General features: G+C 34.4%; 1 protein-coding gene across 1 annotated transcript in view; it reads right to left on the bottom strand.

Moving 5' to 3' along the window:
- LOC149790731 (uncharacterized) overlaps positions 1-8660 on the bottom strand; it is a 69549-nt gene extending 60889 nt beyond the window's left edge. Inside the window, exon 1 of the mRNA XM_089972788.1 lies at positions 8587-8660. The gene's annotated coding sequence lies outside the window, so the exon portion shown is untranslated. The remainder of the gene's footprint in view (positions 1-8586) is intronic.
- Positions 8661-13844: the final 5184 nt, after the last annotated feature.

The following is a 13844-nucleotide window of genomic DNA, read 5'->3' as shown; positions in this document are numbered from 1 at the left end:
ATTTAGAAGGAGCAGAGATAACAACACTTTTAACATGGCCAGCATGGTAGTCATACTGTGAGTCATTTTACATTGTTTTCATTCAGGACTAACTAGACATCAGAATAATTCTTCTGACCAATACCCATCTCAAAATGACTTTCCATTGAAGAGTAGAGCAAGAATTTCCAAATGACCATTGGGTCATCAGTTTAGCATAATTGTCATTTATGACCAACTAGACATCAAAACAAGTCTTTCAGTTAAAACACCATGCTGAATTGACCATTAAATTGGTCACTGTGGTGGCCTGAGTGGCACCATTTTCATTAGACACCTTAAGTTTTAGTAAAATCCACATGTTAATAAGAAATCCATTTAGCACAAGAAGTGATGACAAAGTTCTCAAAATAGCCACTATGATAGCCATATTGAAGGAGTAATGATAAAAAGCTTATTAGGTCGATCAAGGCTGTGACAGCTATAATGAAACTCAAATCAGCACCCTTTTCATTTAAAACTAGACATCATCAGAAGTCTTTTAGTTAAAACATTATATCACCATCCATTTAGAAGTAATGACAAGATTTTCAACTAGACGATACCTGTATGTTAAGACTTCTGGTGACAACTCTGTTTTCATATTGGATGTCTGAGTAGCAGCGTCTTCATTTAGGACCAACTAGACCATGAGATGAATGTGTGCATAAGAAAAGGTTCACTGCCATCATCAATGTAGTTTAGGAGATTTGACAACAAATTAGCAGTAACAGACAAATGGATGGATAACAAATGATGCATGATAGACAATCATATAACCTCTTCTCTTCTATGATAAGTAAAGCTAATAACAATTTTTAATAGTGCCTAAATTAGTGTAAACTATGCCAACCCACCCCCTATCACCCATATGAAACTAAGCAAATCGAAACAAAGGTTTAGTAGCATAGAAAATTTACGTGATCCACTGATTTTCACTGAAGCAAATTAAATCTCCCATTCGCTACTGAAAACTGTCTTTTCTTTCTTACGATCTTTCTTCAGGTAATTTCCACTATCTGATTTGGAATCACCAATGTTTGATCATGAATTACAGATCTAGATGAGGTTAGCTGGGTAATTTCAAGCTTGTTCTGAAGGTGCAGTATTCATTTTTCAGAATGATCATTCATCATTTGTTTAATTTGAAAATATGTGTCACACGTTATGAGTTGATAATGGAAATCACTGAAATATATAATACACGATACCAGTGGACTCCATAATGGCAGGCCAATCATGTGGTTATGTCAGCGCCAATCCAAACACAAAGGTCATGCACCAGAAGCATGGTCAAGTGAGGTACAACAGATACATGTAGTGGCCAAGTGAGCCAGTTATTATCCTGGATTATATTAATAATCACACATATAAGAAAAGTTGTTGTAGGGTTTAATGCCATTTTACAGCACACGATAGGCTATACATGGCGACCAGTATTAATGGTGGAGGAAGAACCCGGGAAATACCCGGAAAGAACCACCGACCCTCGAGAAGCTAATGACAAGCTTTCTCACATACCCACATTGGCCGAATCCGAGACTCGAACCTACACAGATAGAGGTCAGATGGCAGTGATCCGTAACAGAGAGCGCTTTAGACCACTCGGCCACTTGGGGACCCTATAAGAAAAGAAAAGGTGTTATTTGAATGATGGGGGTTTTAGTATTTGGTCATAGGGTATTTAATTAAGTGAGTACTTTTTAATGGATGTTAGGAAATATAAAGTATAACAGTGGGTACTAAAGTGTCACATGGCTAAAATTATAGCCCAATAGGAAAGCTACCATAATTTTGGGCCCAATGAGAATACACAATACTTTCAACTGTTAAATATATCAACCAAATAAATTAACTGTACTTTTCCAATGATAAGCCCTGCTGTAATGGACATTTTGGTCATCAGATTAGCACAGCTTTCATTTAAGACCAACTGGACATCATACAAAGGCATATGGTGAAAACCCCAATTCATTTTTACTTTCTGTTTAAGTAGAGATTCGATAACAAAAGTTTTAAAATCGCTGCCATGGTGGCCATATTGGATGTCAGATCAGAACCATTTTTATTTAAGATCAGCTAGACATATTAAGTAGTCTTTGGGTGAATACCCCATGTTGACACAACCATCCATAATGGATGATTAGAAATAACAATATTTTACAAATGGCCACTGTAGTGGCCACACTGAACTTATTATCAGTACCACTGTCAATTAAGCCCAAGATGTTTTTTTTAGTTAAAGCTCCATGATGATATGACCATCTATTCAAAAGTAGCAGTGACAAGACTTTCAAGATGTCTAATGTAGTGGCTATATTGGATATCAGATCAGCACCATTTTAGTTAGGACCAACTAGACATTATACAAAGTCTCTTAGCGAAAACCCCATGTTGATATGGACATATAATCAGAAGAAGTAGCAATAACAAGATTTTTCCATGAAGGCTGTCGTTTGAGCCATACCGGAAGTCAGACTGGCATCATTGAAATTGCCAGCAGCAGAATGACCATTCATTCAGAAGTAACAGTAACAAGAATTTCAAGATGGTCAGTGGCAGCCATACTGGTGGTAACATTTTCATTAGGGAGCAGCTAGATGTCAAGTGAAAACAGAATGGTGATAACATCATCCATTTAGGAATAGTGATAACAATATTTTTAAGATGGCCACTGTGGTCGCCATATTGGATGTCAGAGCAGCACAATTTTTTAGACCCTGGGATGAATGTGACTGTAAAGTCTCAGGTCAGTCCTATAAGTAGCTTAGGAGAAGCAGCAAAAAAAAAAACTTGTGTTAACAAACACAAACAATAGACTACTGAAGACAGTCAACAGACCATCCAAAAATCACTTCTGGCATAAAACCAACAGAGTTAAAAAAAACAACATCATAATACATGTATTTATTAGTTTAAAAACAAATTTAATATTTTAAAAACAAATTTATCTTGAGTTAAAAGAAAACAAAATATCCTATTGAAAGCACCCTTCCCCCCTACTGGCTGGTTCCTTGCTGGACTCCAAATATGGTCACATATATTCAACAGCTAAACCATGCCATCTTTTATGTAACGATCTGAAATTGTGGATCAACATTTTTATTACTATTGCGACCATTACTTTGTAAAGTAAAAGTTCAATTAAAAACAGTAATAATCAAAAGTTGTAAGCCTAAAGATATGCATGTAAACAACATAGAAACAAGGTGGAGGCCAGTCAGTATGTGCATATAGTGGGCATTTTTATATATAAAAAATTCATATTGTAACTGCAGGTACTTGTAATTCCTCATGAACATCCATCATATTTGATATCATCAATTTTGCATTTAAACTGAAATGCCTACTATTATGCAAGTTTAGCTGTGAAATGGGTATCTCAGGTAGATACGATTGTATTTTTGTTATTGACAGAATAAACAAGTAACAGTCACATTCAGTCAAACTGCATGATCAACCAACTTCTTCCATACTTTGGAATATTCTTCCTACTGGCTACACTGCTAGATCCCTGTTATGTCTACAAATCCCTGCATTACATTTGCAATAATTACAATGTGCTTTCAGTAAGACAACTGCAAGCCTGCGATTATTTTTGAAAATATTGAGACAGCTATTCCGGAAGCTGATTAGGCCAATATATAAGCATGTGCATCACGCTCAAAGGTATCACTTCGGAGGTTAAACCTAAAAGTGGGGAAAATATCTAGCTAATATATCAGGGTGTACACCTTACATTGTATTATTGGGATTAAGTGTTAAAAAAAAATTCCCATTACTTAAAACTAAAATTGTACTACCATTTTTCTGACATGTGAAAAACCTTATCATTCCTGGCACCATAGACACATATTTGTTGCTTATGATATACCGACAAATTATATTTAATAACCCATGTTACTGGGTGTAGGGTAAAATCCACACAAAGAAATGAAGGATAGGACATAATCCCCTCTACCTGAACAAGTTTTAACTTTTTAAACCGTCAGAAATACTAGCCTATTTTAAAATGGGATGGGGGAAAAAAAGAAATCAGAAATATTAATATTTAATTTAATTAAGGAATTTCATGATAATACAATAATATTATGGCTCAGATTTTATGTAATTCACAAAATAATAGTCAAATACAGTACACTCAATTCTTAGTCTATCTCTATAGAATGCTCTATTTCCAATGGATATGGTATACTTTAAAAATGCAAGTGTTAAAGAACAGCTAAAGGATTTAATGCAATGGATTAAAAGTGCGTGTCATGATGCTTATAAAAGTGAGGTGAAAAAGAAAAGTGTGTGCAATAAGTCCTTATATCATTAGGCATCTTAATCTCCTTATCTATTGCAGTTATTATCTAACATCTAATAGGCACAAAAAATTTTATTTATCTATTCAAAGGAGGCCCACACTAAGCTTGAGAATCAAATGGTCCATGGAGACACAAAAAGATGTATACCGCCATGTCGGCCTATTCTGCACATCGGGTAATTCTGCGCAACGATACGTCATTTCAGTAAACATTTGATCATGTGCTATTTTGGGTCAAAAATCCATTTTGTATTCAGAAAGAAGAATTGTGCATTAATTAAGAAAAGTGATATTCATAAAGTGTACAAAATATCCCACATTTAGACTCGAAATGCACATAAAAATGTGATTTCTAAATGGCAATGTGAAGACCCATTTTGTAAAACACACTATAAACCTGACCTAATTACTCGACTGAACTGCTGACAGAACCAGTCCAAAGTAATACATTTCATTTCTATAGCAAGACGGATAAACATTACATCTTTTCAAAGCTATGCGCAGAATAGGCCAGCATATCGCGAGTCAGGAAAACACGGGGGTGGTATCCCCTGCGTCCAAAATGAATATTATTTTGAACAGAATATTCTGGTGACAATTGCATCTTTTCAAATGGTAAGCATTGCTGTATCCGTTGTTTTCACGTGACGTCACAAAACTTGTGTACGTCCATATCCGCCATTTTGAGTCCCTAGCCCTGCAAACTGGCACCTAATAGCATTGTTTTTCCCGCATAAATATGAAGACATGTCTCATTTTGTGCGTAAGATTATAATAATACATCACATTCTGTTGTGAATGTCAACCACATGAGACTGAATGCGTGTCTTTTCTACTTGTTTTCTTCAAGTAAAACATTTAAATTTCAACCATCCTTGTTATTCTTTCATAAACAAATTAGATCGATCAATAAACCAACGCATAAACAAATGGAGACACAAACAAGTAGAAACATGTAATGATTTTTAATTGTCATGGGCTGAAATCAATCATTTGGTTATCGTTCAAGTTAAAAGGCTAATTGTTAATATATCATTTCATATTTCTAAAAGCATTACAGGAACACTTCTTTTTGACATTCGACACAAAGTCATGTTCTGTTTGGCACGTGTTTCGTTTGAATACACTGAAGATCAAACTTCTTTGAACGGTTATTGCTTTCATTCAGTATCATCCTACGTCCAACATCTCCGTCACAAATACAATATTTGACTATACTAATTAAATTGATTTGTCAACTGTCTTTGGCACAAACACTGTTGTCGCGAAAAGTATTTTTACATAAAAGTTCTGACATAAAACATGTTACGAAACGTTAATTCGTAACTGATATTGTATCCCGAAAATCATTGTCCGGAACCATTATTGTAAGATGACAAGCCTAGGGATATGATGCGAAACACTTTTTAAAAATGTTAATATTGTCTGTTTGTAAAAAAAATAAAAAATATCTGCATTTCTATTTGATAGCAATATGCACGATTACGGTTCAACTTCACTATTCTGTCTTTCGATGTAAGCAAGGGAATTTCCAGCTTTATTTTTATTTTCGTGCTATAGGGCACTTAATTTCAAGTATAATCTTTGTATCGTTTCGATGAAGTAAATGTCCTTATCGACAGTTAAATCAGATTATTATCTTGAATATACATGATGACTAATGTTGACAAAGGTTTGTTAGGGACTCAAAATGGCGACGCAAGGTGCACGTACGTTGCATTGTGGGTTTGTGTGTACACAATCGTGACGTCTGTGAAAACAACCCATTTTATTTTTGTCAATCGCTCGATTTCGGTATGCGTTTTGCTTCAGTTATGGAAACAAAAACCTTAGGTGCGCAGAAATGCCCGACAGCAGTGTATATACATTGTGTTGGTTAAAAAAATTAGTTTAAAAGGGGATAAACTTGTACTGGGGGAGGGAATTATGTCTTGTCTCTTATTTTTAAGAGGTGGGAGGTGGGTGTTGTTCTGGGGTTATTTTATCTGTACCCGATATTCTTTATAGGTAATCGTCGTGCATGTCCTGACGGGCGAAAACGACGTTACTCCAAATAGTCAGTCATTTATAAGTAAACTACCCTAAGCAACGATACGAGACACCCCCACCCCTATAATGGTGTGGCATTGTGTAGTATCTCCAGCACCTAAATTGCATGTAGATTAAATCAAAAGCCAATCTTTAACCTACAGTATGCACTATATCTAAGAATGATGCAAGTCACTGCGATGTATTTTGGCCCAGTTTGCAACTGGAGTTATTGACGGAATAAACAAGCAACAGTCACATTCAGTCAAATTGCATGATCAACCAACCTCTTCTATACTTTGGAATATTCTTCCTACTGGCTACACTGCTAGATCCCTGTTACATCTACAAATCCCTGCATTACATTTGCAGTAATTACAATGCGCTTTGTGTAAGGCAACTGCAAACAAGAGATTATTTTTGAAAATTTAGAGACAGCTTTTCCGGAAGCTGACTAGGCCAATATATAAGCATGCGCATTACGCTCAAAGGTATCACTTCGAAGTTAAACCTAGAAGTGGGCAAAACATATAGATAATATGCGGGGCTATGGTATTTCATTATATATGCTAACGGTGCGATATGTAAAACGATGATGATCAAAAATAAACTTAAAATCTATCTTAGTGATATAAACATACACGCTACCAACAAAATTATACGTATAGTCTAACGCTGTATTATCGCGGGCTCTATATTATCGCGGCAAATGGGATTTCCCGATTAATTTTGGACTCGCGCCGTCTAGCAGTTGTTTACATCTGTAAAGTTGTAGCCAGTAAGGACGCAGATATCGTACAGCACAATATCCTCTGAAATGTGTACATTTTTTATAAGTTTACAATGAAAAAAAATGAACATCACTTTTTTGTAAAGTGCATTAATTTACGTTTATCATCATATAGAAAACTCCAGTCGAACTTGCTATACCAGAATCGGCTTTGATTATGAAATATATTCAGTGTATTGTCTGATGTTTGATGAGTATAGGTCATATACTGCTTGTGTCATACATGTCCTTACAAGGTTAAGGTTGCAATTTCATTTCATGGTAGCCAATATGGACCAAAATTTACAAAATGTTACTTATGATCATACTTCTCGTATATAAATAAGAATATAATAACAGCTAAACATTATTGAAATCAGTAATATTTCAATAATAATATTACTAATAGTTGTTATATATTCAAAATTCATTGCCCACATTGCATTTAAAATTCATATAAAGTTAAATAATAATTTCTTTTAATTTGTAATTTTGTTATTCAAGGAATTACAGTTGAATTACATATGTGTGTTTGATTTTATTATTGGATCCTTCCATTTATGTTGGAAATATTATGCCAGTACAAGCGGAGACATTTCTTTTCATAGGTAAGTGGTATTTTATATTTATTATAATACCTGCGTGCTACCAGACGTAAGTTAGGCAAATACCTCGATAATATAGAGTTGTTCCCCCATGGTACGTTAATCTGGGTCAGTCACCATATGCTGTTATATTTACATTTACGAGCTTCGATTGACAAATATTTTTATATGAATAGAAAGAGGGAAAGTCATTGAAAATTTATAAATGATAAGTAAACAGCAATAGAAAAACAGTTTTAATTTGTACTAATAATAACATTAAGTACCGCGATAATACATCGTTCCAGGCTAATATACATGATGTCGCCGAATGGTTGCACCGCGAATATATATACAAAATTTAAAATTGAAATATTTAAGCAGCCTTTTAAATAAAGTTGACTTAAAAATAAGTTTTAACCTTATTACTCTCTCATTTATGTATATAAAGTGACCAATACAGTTTAATTTTCACAGAAACAGTAGAAAATACTGTCTGACTTTTGGGCGACACTAGATATATCCTTTAGGCGACCGCGGTCGCCTAAAGGTTGCGCGTATGTCGACCAAAGGTCGCATTTTGGCTAATATATATAATAACAAATATCTGCCTTGTAGGTTAGCATTGATTGAAAATGTATTGAACTTACAATGAGTATGAACACATGCAATAAAACCTTTCTCTAAATCGCATAATACAAAAGGTACACGTCAAAAACGAAAGCAATTTTAACACAACCAGGAAGTTGAGCTGGGCGGTGACCGGAATAATACCTGTCATATCACGTGCTAAACAAACGTAATTCTCTTACACAGACACACACACAAACACACACTCACACACACGCTTGCATAGACCTGTATGTAAACGTACGTACCAGGCGTTAACAACAGCAATAATCCATCCTCATGTGCAATAAATGCTTGCCACCAATGACGTACTGTGAGCGACACCTAGTGGCATTAAGAACAAGGGAAACAACGACGCAGTGAAACATATGGTTTTCCTGACGCACAATCAAAACAAATTACAGTTTGAAACGCGTTATATAAATATCGCTTTTTATTTCTGAATGTAGTTCCAAATATATATATATATATATATATATATATATATATATATATATATATATATATATATATATATATATATATATATATATATACGTTTAAAGTCTTGGGATAAGCAATTTAAAATGCCAACATTATCGATAAATCAAATTGTGATGTAAATAAACGATAGAAAGTAACGAGAACAAGCATTAAGAATACCCGTTTTCTAAATGAATTATAAAAGTTACATAATTGTATCAATGTCCCCTCCTTTCTCTCCTCTCCGTGCCATAAAAAAGGATCGTACGTGGAAACCTGTGGAGTAAAAGAGAAAAATGAACTGGATGAAATCTTGGACCATGAAAGTATATCAAGTAACCTAGAGGAACCTGTGTTGTAATAATGGCTTGTGAACATCTTTCATTAAACTTATATACCAGGTAACCATTCTGGGATGATGCTAATATACGGTGTTGCCAAAACATAGTCTAAAGCTAAGTCTCAGGAAAATGCAGAATCAATGCCTACATGTACGCACTTTAATGAAGATGATAAAGATGATGATGATTATGATGAAAATTAATGAATACAGGGATGCTGTATCATAAGATAATATTATTGTACAAAAGGTATTTATTTAATAATCTATACTAACCAGACAAATAATCATCTCGCTTTTGTGTACCTTGAATATCATATTTTCTTCCAAAAATGCACATTCCTATTCCACCACTTTCAACGAATCAGGCTGTTGATGTCTACCAGGATAGACAACGATTGTTTGTTATGATAAGTATTATGATAATAATCTGCATCATGAAGTTTCCAGTCAGGTTTATAATATTAATTGTTGCTCTACTTAAATTTATGTATTGCTACATAATCGGGATTGTTTATCGCCAGTTTAGTGTGAATATTTTCCATAGCAGATAATATTTTCTTTTGCAAAGTATATTTAATACTGGGATAAAATGTATGATACTGTATATGGCAGAAAAGAAGCTATAATAAAAATTCTAATTATATATAATGGCGAAACATTCAGTTTTATCTGAAGATTGTTTTGGGAAATAAATTATAGAAATATATAATCGTGACGTAATTTTACCAGATAAAAGAAGTGTATGTAATATTACAGAAAAGATTAAATCACTGTTTCGATTAAATTTGTCATGCAGGTTAATGAAAAAGCCCCAAAGATATAACAAGCGTTTTTGAGCAAATAATCATAACATATTGATAAAATAATTAAATTGTGAAGTATCTTAAAGAAGTAAGGGTATGAAATTGGCAAATATTTTGATAAAAGCCTGATAAGTCATTGAATGTGATTGTGCGAGAAAATAAAGACGCTAACGTTGAGTACAGATGAATGCTGCAATGACGAGAACCACAATGGTGATGAAATATTAAGTGAATATTGTATATTGAATAGTGAAATTCAACAAGGACAAATCAATTAGCGAGATGGTTTAGCAGTATATAACGATGATATCCACACTCATCAATATATGTCAAGGAAAAGAATGACGCAAAAGAGGCTGCGCGATCACTGGAACAAAATCTCAGAAGCTGTTACAACAAATAATGAAGCAAGAACTATTGAGGAAAATTAAAAACCCCAATAGACATTATATGTTATTTGATATAAACGTACAATGTCTGGTCGTATTTGAGGTGATGTAATATTTAACGTGACAGGTCGTTTCAGCTAATTTGGGCTGCGGCTGTTTGGATGAGTTTTATTCAACTTTTCATTACAAAAGTCATAGGATGCAAAAGTGAAGGAGCCCTTTTATTTGGGAAAACCAGATATACAGATATAAAGCCATTTAAATTCCGTATGTTCGAAATATGCACAAATTGGTTGATAACCTCCATATTGATGAAGTATTGTTCCAAACAATATAAAAATACTTGATGTATAATTTAGGAGGGTAATTCCACTGTATCAAATTGTTGTAATTTTTGAAGACATCTCTTAGAAAGATAGGAATTTAGCTGCATAAAAAGTCACAATTAAAACTCGGTATTATACTATTAACACTATATTGCTAGCTAGAAAAGATGTATGCCTACAAAAACATGAGCGATTGGGACATGTTTGTCTTTTGTCACTTGTTTAGGCTCGAATAAACAATAACACAAGAAAGAGTGAAAACAACAAGCTTTGAAAAAATACAATAATTTATTTCCCTGGAAAAATTCTGTAAAAATGAAAAAATATGAACTTACGGTTTTATAGAATCAAATCCGAAAAAATTCCAAGAAATAATCCAAGAACAAAATTGTTGTAGTCCTAATAACAAAATGTTCTTCTGATTTCACGTTCTAATCCCGACGAAGAATCCAAAATGGAAGACGATGATGTATGCTGCAATATGTAGTGTTGAAGTCTACAGTTCCTTGTAGAAACAAGAATTATCACTCCGGTTTCTGATAGGTGAATACATTTTTATAAACAAAACTGTTCTTGTTCCACAATATTACATGAGCACACGTTTTTACCAGAACAAGAGCATGAAAATGAAAACCAAATCTGGTCCGCATCAGTTTGCAAAGACATGGGTGACTATCACTTGTATCTTCGAACAGAGGTCTTATTACTAGCTTAAGTCCATAGAATTCGTATTAAACGAAACAACAATTTGCAGGAAAACAACACCAATTTCGTTTATCGGATACAATAGTAGTAGTGTTGATTGCTGCTGTTGTCGATGTGGTGATGATGGTGATAGCGTCGTGTTGGATGGAAGAAGATAGGGAAATCATTGTAATCTTTGTTTAGGATAACAATATGGTCTGTATCTTCTACAAAAAGATAGACGAGAAATTTCAACGTGAAACGCTTACCAGTACATGTACACAAATCACTTCAAGTAATTGCTGAGAAATTGCTGAAGAACAATAGCTAAAGATTAAGGTTGTAAAATGATCAGTTCGTACAATTCATATGACCAGGTCCGTCCAGTATTTTAATGTACATTCATTTCAACATAACGGACTACATGTTATTAATTGATTGTTCTACATAACTGATCCCTTAATTATTGACTAATGTTGAATATGTTGCGTGCCGCACAAGGATAAGTTATGGAGTACAATTTAGCAGTCTTACACTTCCTTTACATCTGTTGTATTCAGTCTCTTTTGAATATGAGTATGACACCTGTACGGTTTGTGTACATGCTTCAAGTATTAGTGAATAATACATTAACTTTAAGCCAGTGTGATCTCTACTTGCTCCAGCTTTATTGACAACAGGTTTATCCGATTGTGTACCGATTAGAGTGTAGTCGATCAATTACTGGTTATATACCTTACTGTAGTATGGCATAGAACCAAAATTAAGTAACGATTTGCAGTAATTTCGATATGTAAATAGCAATTTTAAACGTTTGTGTTTCCAGACTCAATATGGTAAACAGAAACAGAGGCAAGTTAATAAACTGACTGAGAAATTTTTTTTAATGGGTATGAATTAATGCGGATTATCTTGACGAGTGATGTGACCGTGAAACGCTAATACGTAAACATATCTGAAGCTGGAATAAGATGCTGACATCAGCAGTTGTTTATGCTAGGTATTGTTTTCCATAGTGAAAGAGTAAATCCCTTACTCTACTAAATGTTTTACTCTTCATCGAGCGACTCATTGGTACACAGGATAATTTGTTTTTAAAACGTGCTATGAGAATCATCTTAAAAAAGGTAATTTTACCGTGACTTTCCCTTTTGAAAGTATAATATTATTTTCTACGATCTCCCTTTCTTTTAATGTTGACACTATTACAATAAGATTTACAGAAAGGAAGATAACGAGAATGTACAAATTCACCTTGTATGTGAAACGTGTATCCACCTTAATTATAATGACAGAATCCTCTTTGAAATGAAAGAGAGTAACGGAGCGGGTGTGTTTTCGTCCACGTTGTACTCATCCACATCGGAGTAAACAATAAGTAAATTGAGTCTCTCTTTCAATTGCACATCGTAACGAAAATACTTCGAGATTCGGCCGTTGTTGTAAATGTCTTGCATAAAAGCCAGATCAACCCAAAATACAAACAAAACAGGACAAACCGTTATGTACATTATTCGACTGTTGAAAAATCTATTTTGGGACGATGAGCAAAATCTATCATACTCTATCAATACTTGTTTGCGAACATCATCCAATGCTTTCCGAACCGGTCGTTAAAATATCGGCAGTTGTATCGACCTGGAGTTTAACATTAAGATAATACCCAAGAAGAAACTCGCATGGTATAGGCAATCAATTAAGGAATGATTGGTGACGGATGTTTGGTTTCGTAAATAATTTTTGTCCGACTGTTCTTGAACTTATACGTCCAGGATACCTCAATGAAAGCAGTTTGGTTTTGGTTGACATTTAGGACTTGCGTATGATGAATGATTGCAACATGAGCGACCTGCTAATGTATTTTGTGATCTAATTATCTGGCTTGGGGCAGTTTAGCCGTGAACCAACATAAGATGTTGTTCAAAAACACATCCGAAGAACTCTCACCCAGTAAAGTTAAATGAAATTGGTAATTTATAATTTGCTTCTCTTTTCCATGGATTTCCTCGATAACAAAGGACAATGATGTTCTAAATGTTGCAAAAAGACAGTTGTTGCTGTTGTGACTGGAAAAATAGTGGTTGGTGTTCCCCGGAAGGCTACAGTTTTTGTGACTGCCTGATTTTTATATTTCAAGGAAGGACTGAGATGATACTCAATACTACCGGTGGGTACCATTATCTACAATTTGCATGTCTCCTTATTGAAAGCTAAAATTGGCAATCACTGCTCCGACGACACAATGCACCACATATTTTGAAGAAAAGCGAGTTTTAGGAACACGTTGCTCTCACCACACCCAGAAAGATTTTGTTGTAGTTCCAAAAGAGAGGAACTCTGAGAAGGAGAGGTAGCTTCTGTTTTATAATGGCATGGTGGTTACGTTTTGTTCTTTTCAACGAAGATCACCTCTGAAGCGACAAGGAATCAAAACTTGGGGTAGAGCCTTTCCACCTCACATTCACCTCTTTAAGTCTGCATCAAATCAGATGTTGATAT

This window comes from Sinohyriopsis cumingii, chromosome 10, assembly GCF_028554795.1.
Source record: "Sinohyriopsis cumingii isolate HCF-2022 chromosome 10, ASM2855479v2, whole genome shotgun sequence".
NCBI classification, from domain to species: domain Eukaryota; kingdom Metazoa; phylum Mollusca; class Bivalvia; order Unionida; family Unionidae; genus Sinohyriopsis; species Sinohyriopsis cumingii.
This window is presented reverse-complemented; position numbering and strand designations above follow the sequence as displayed.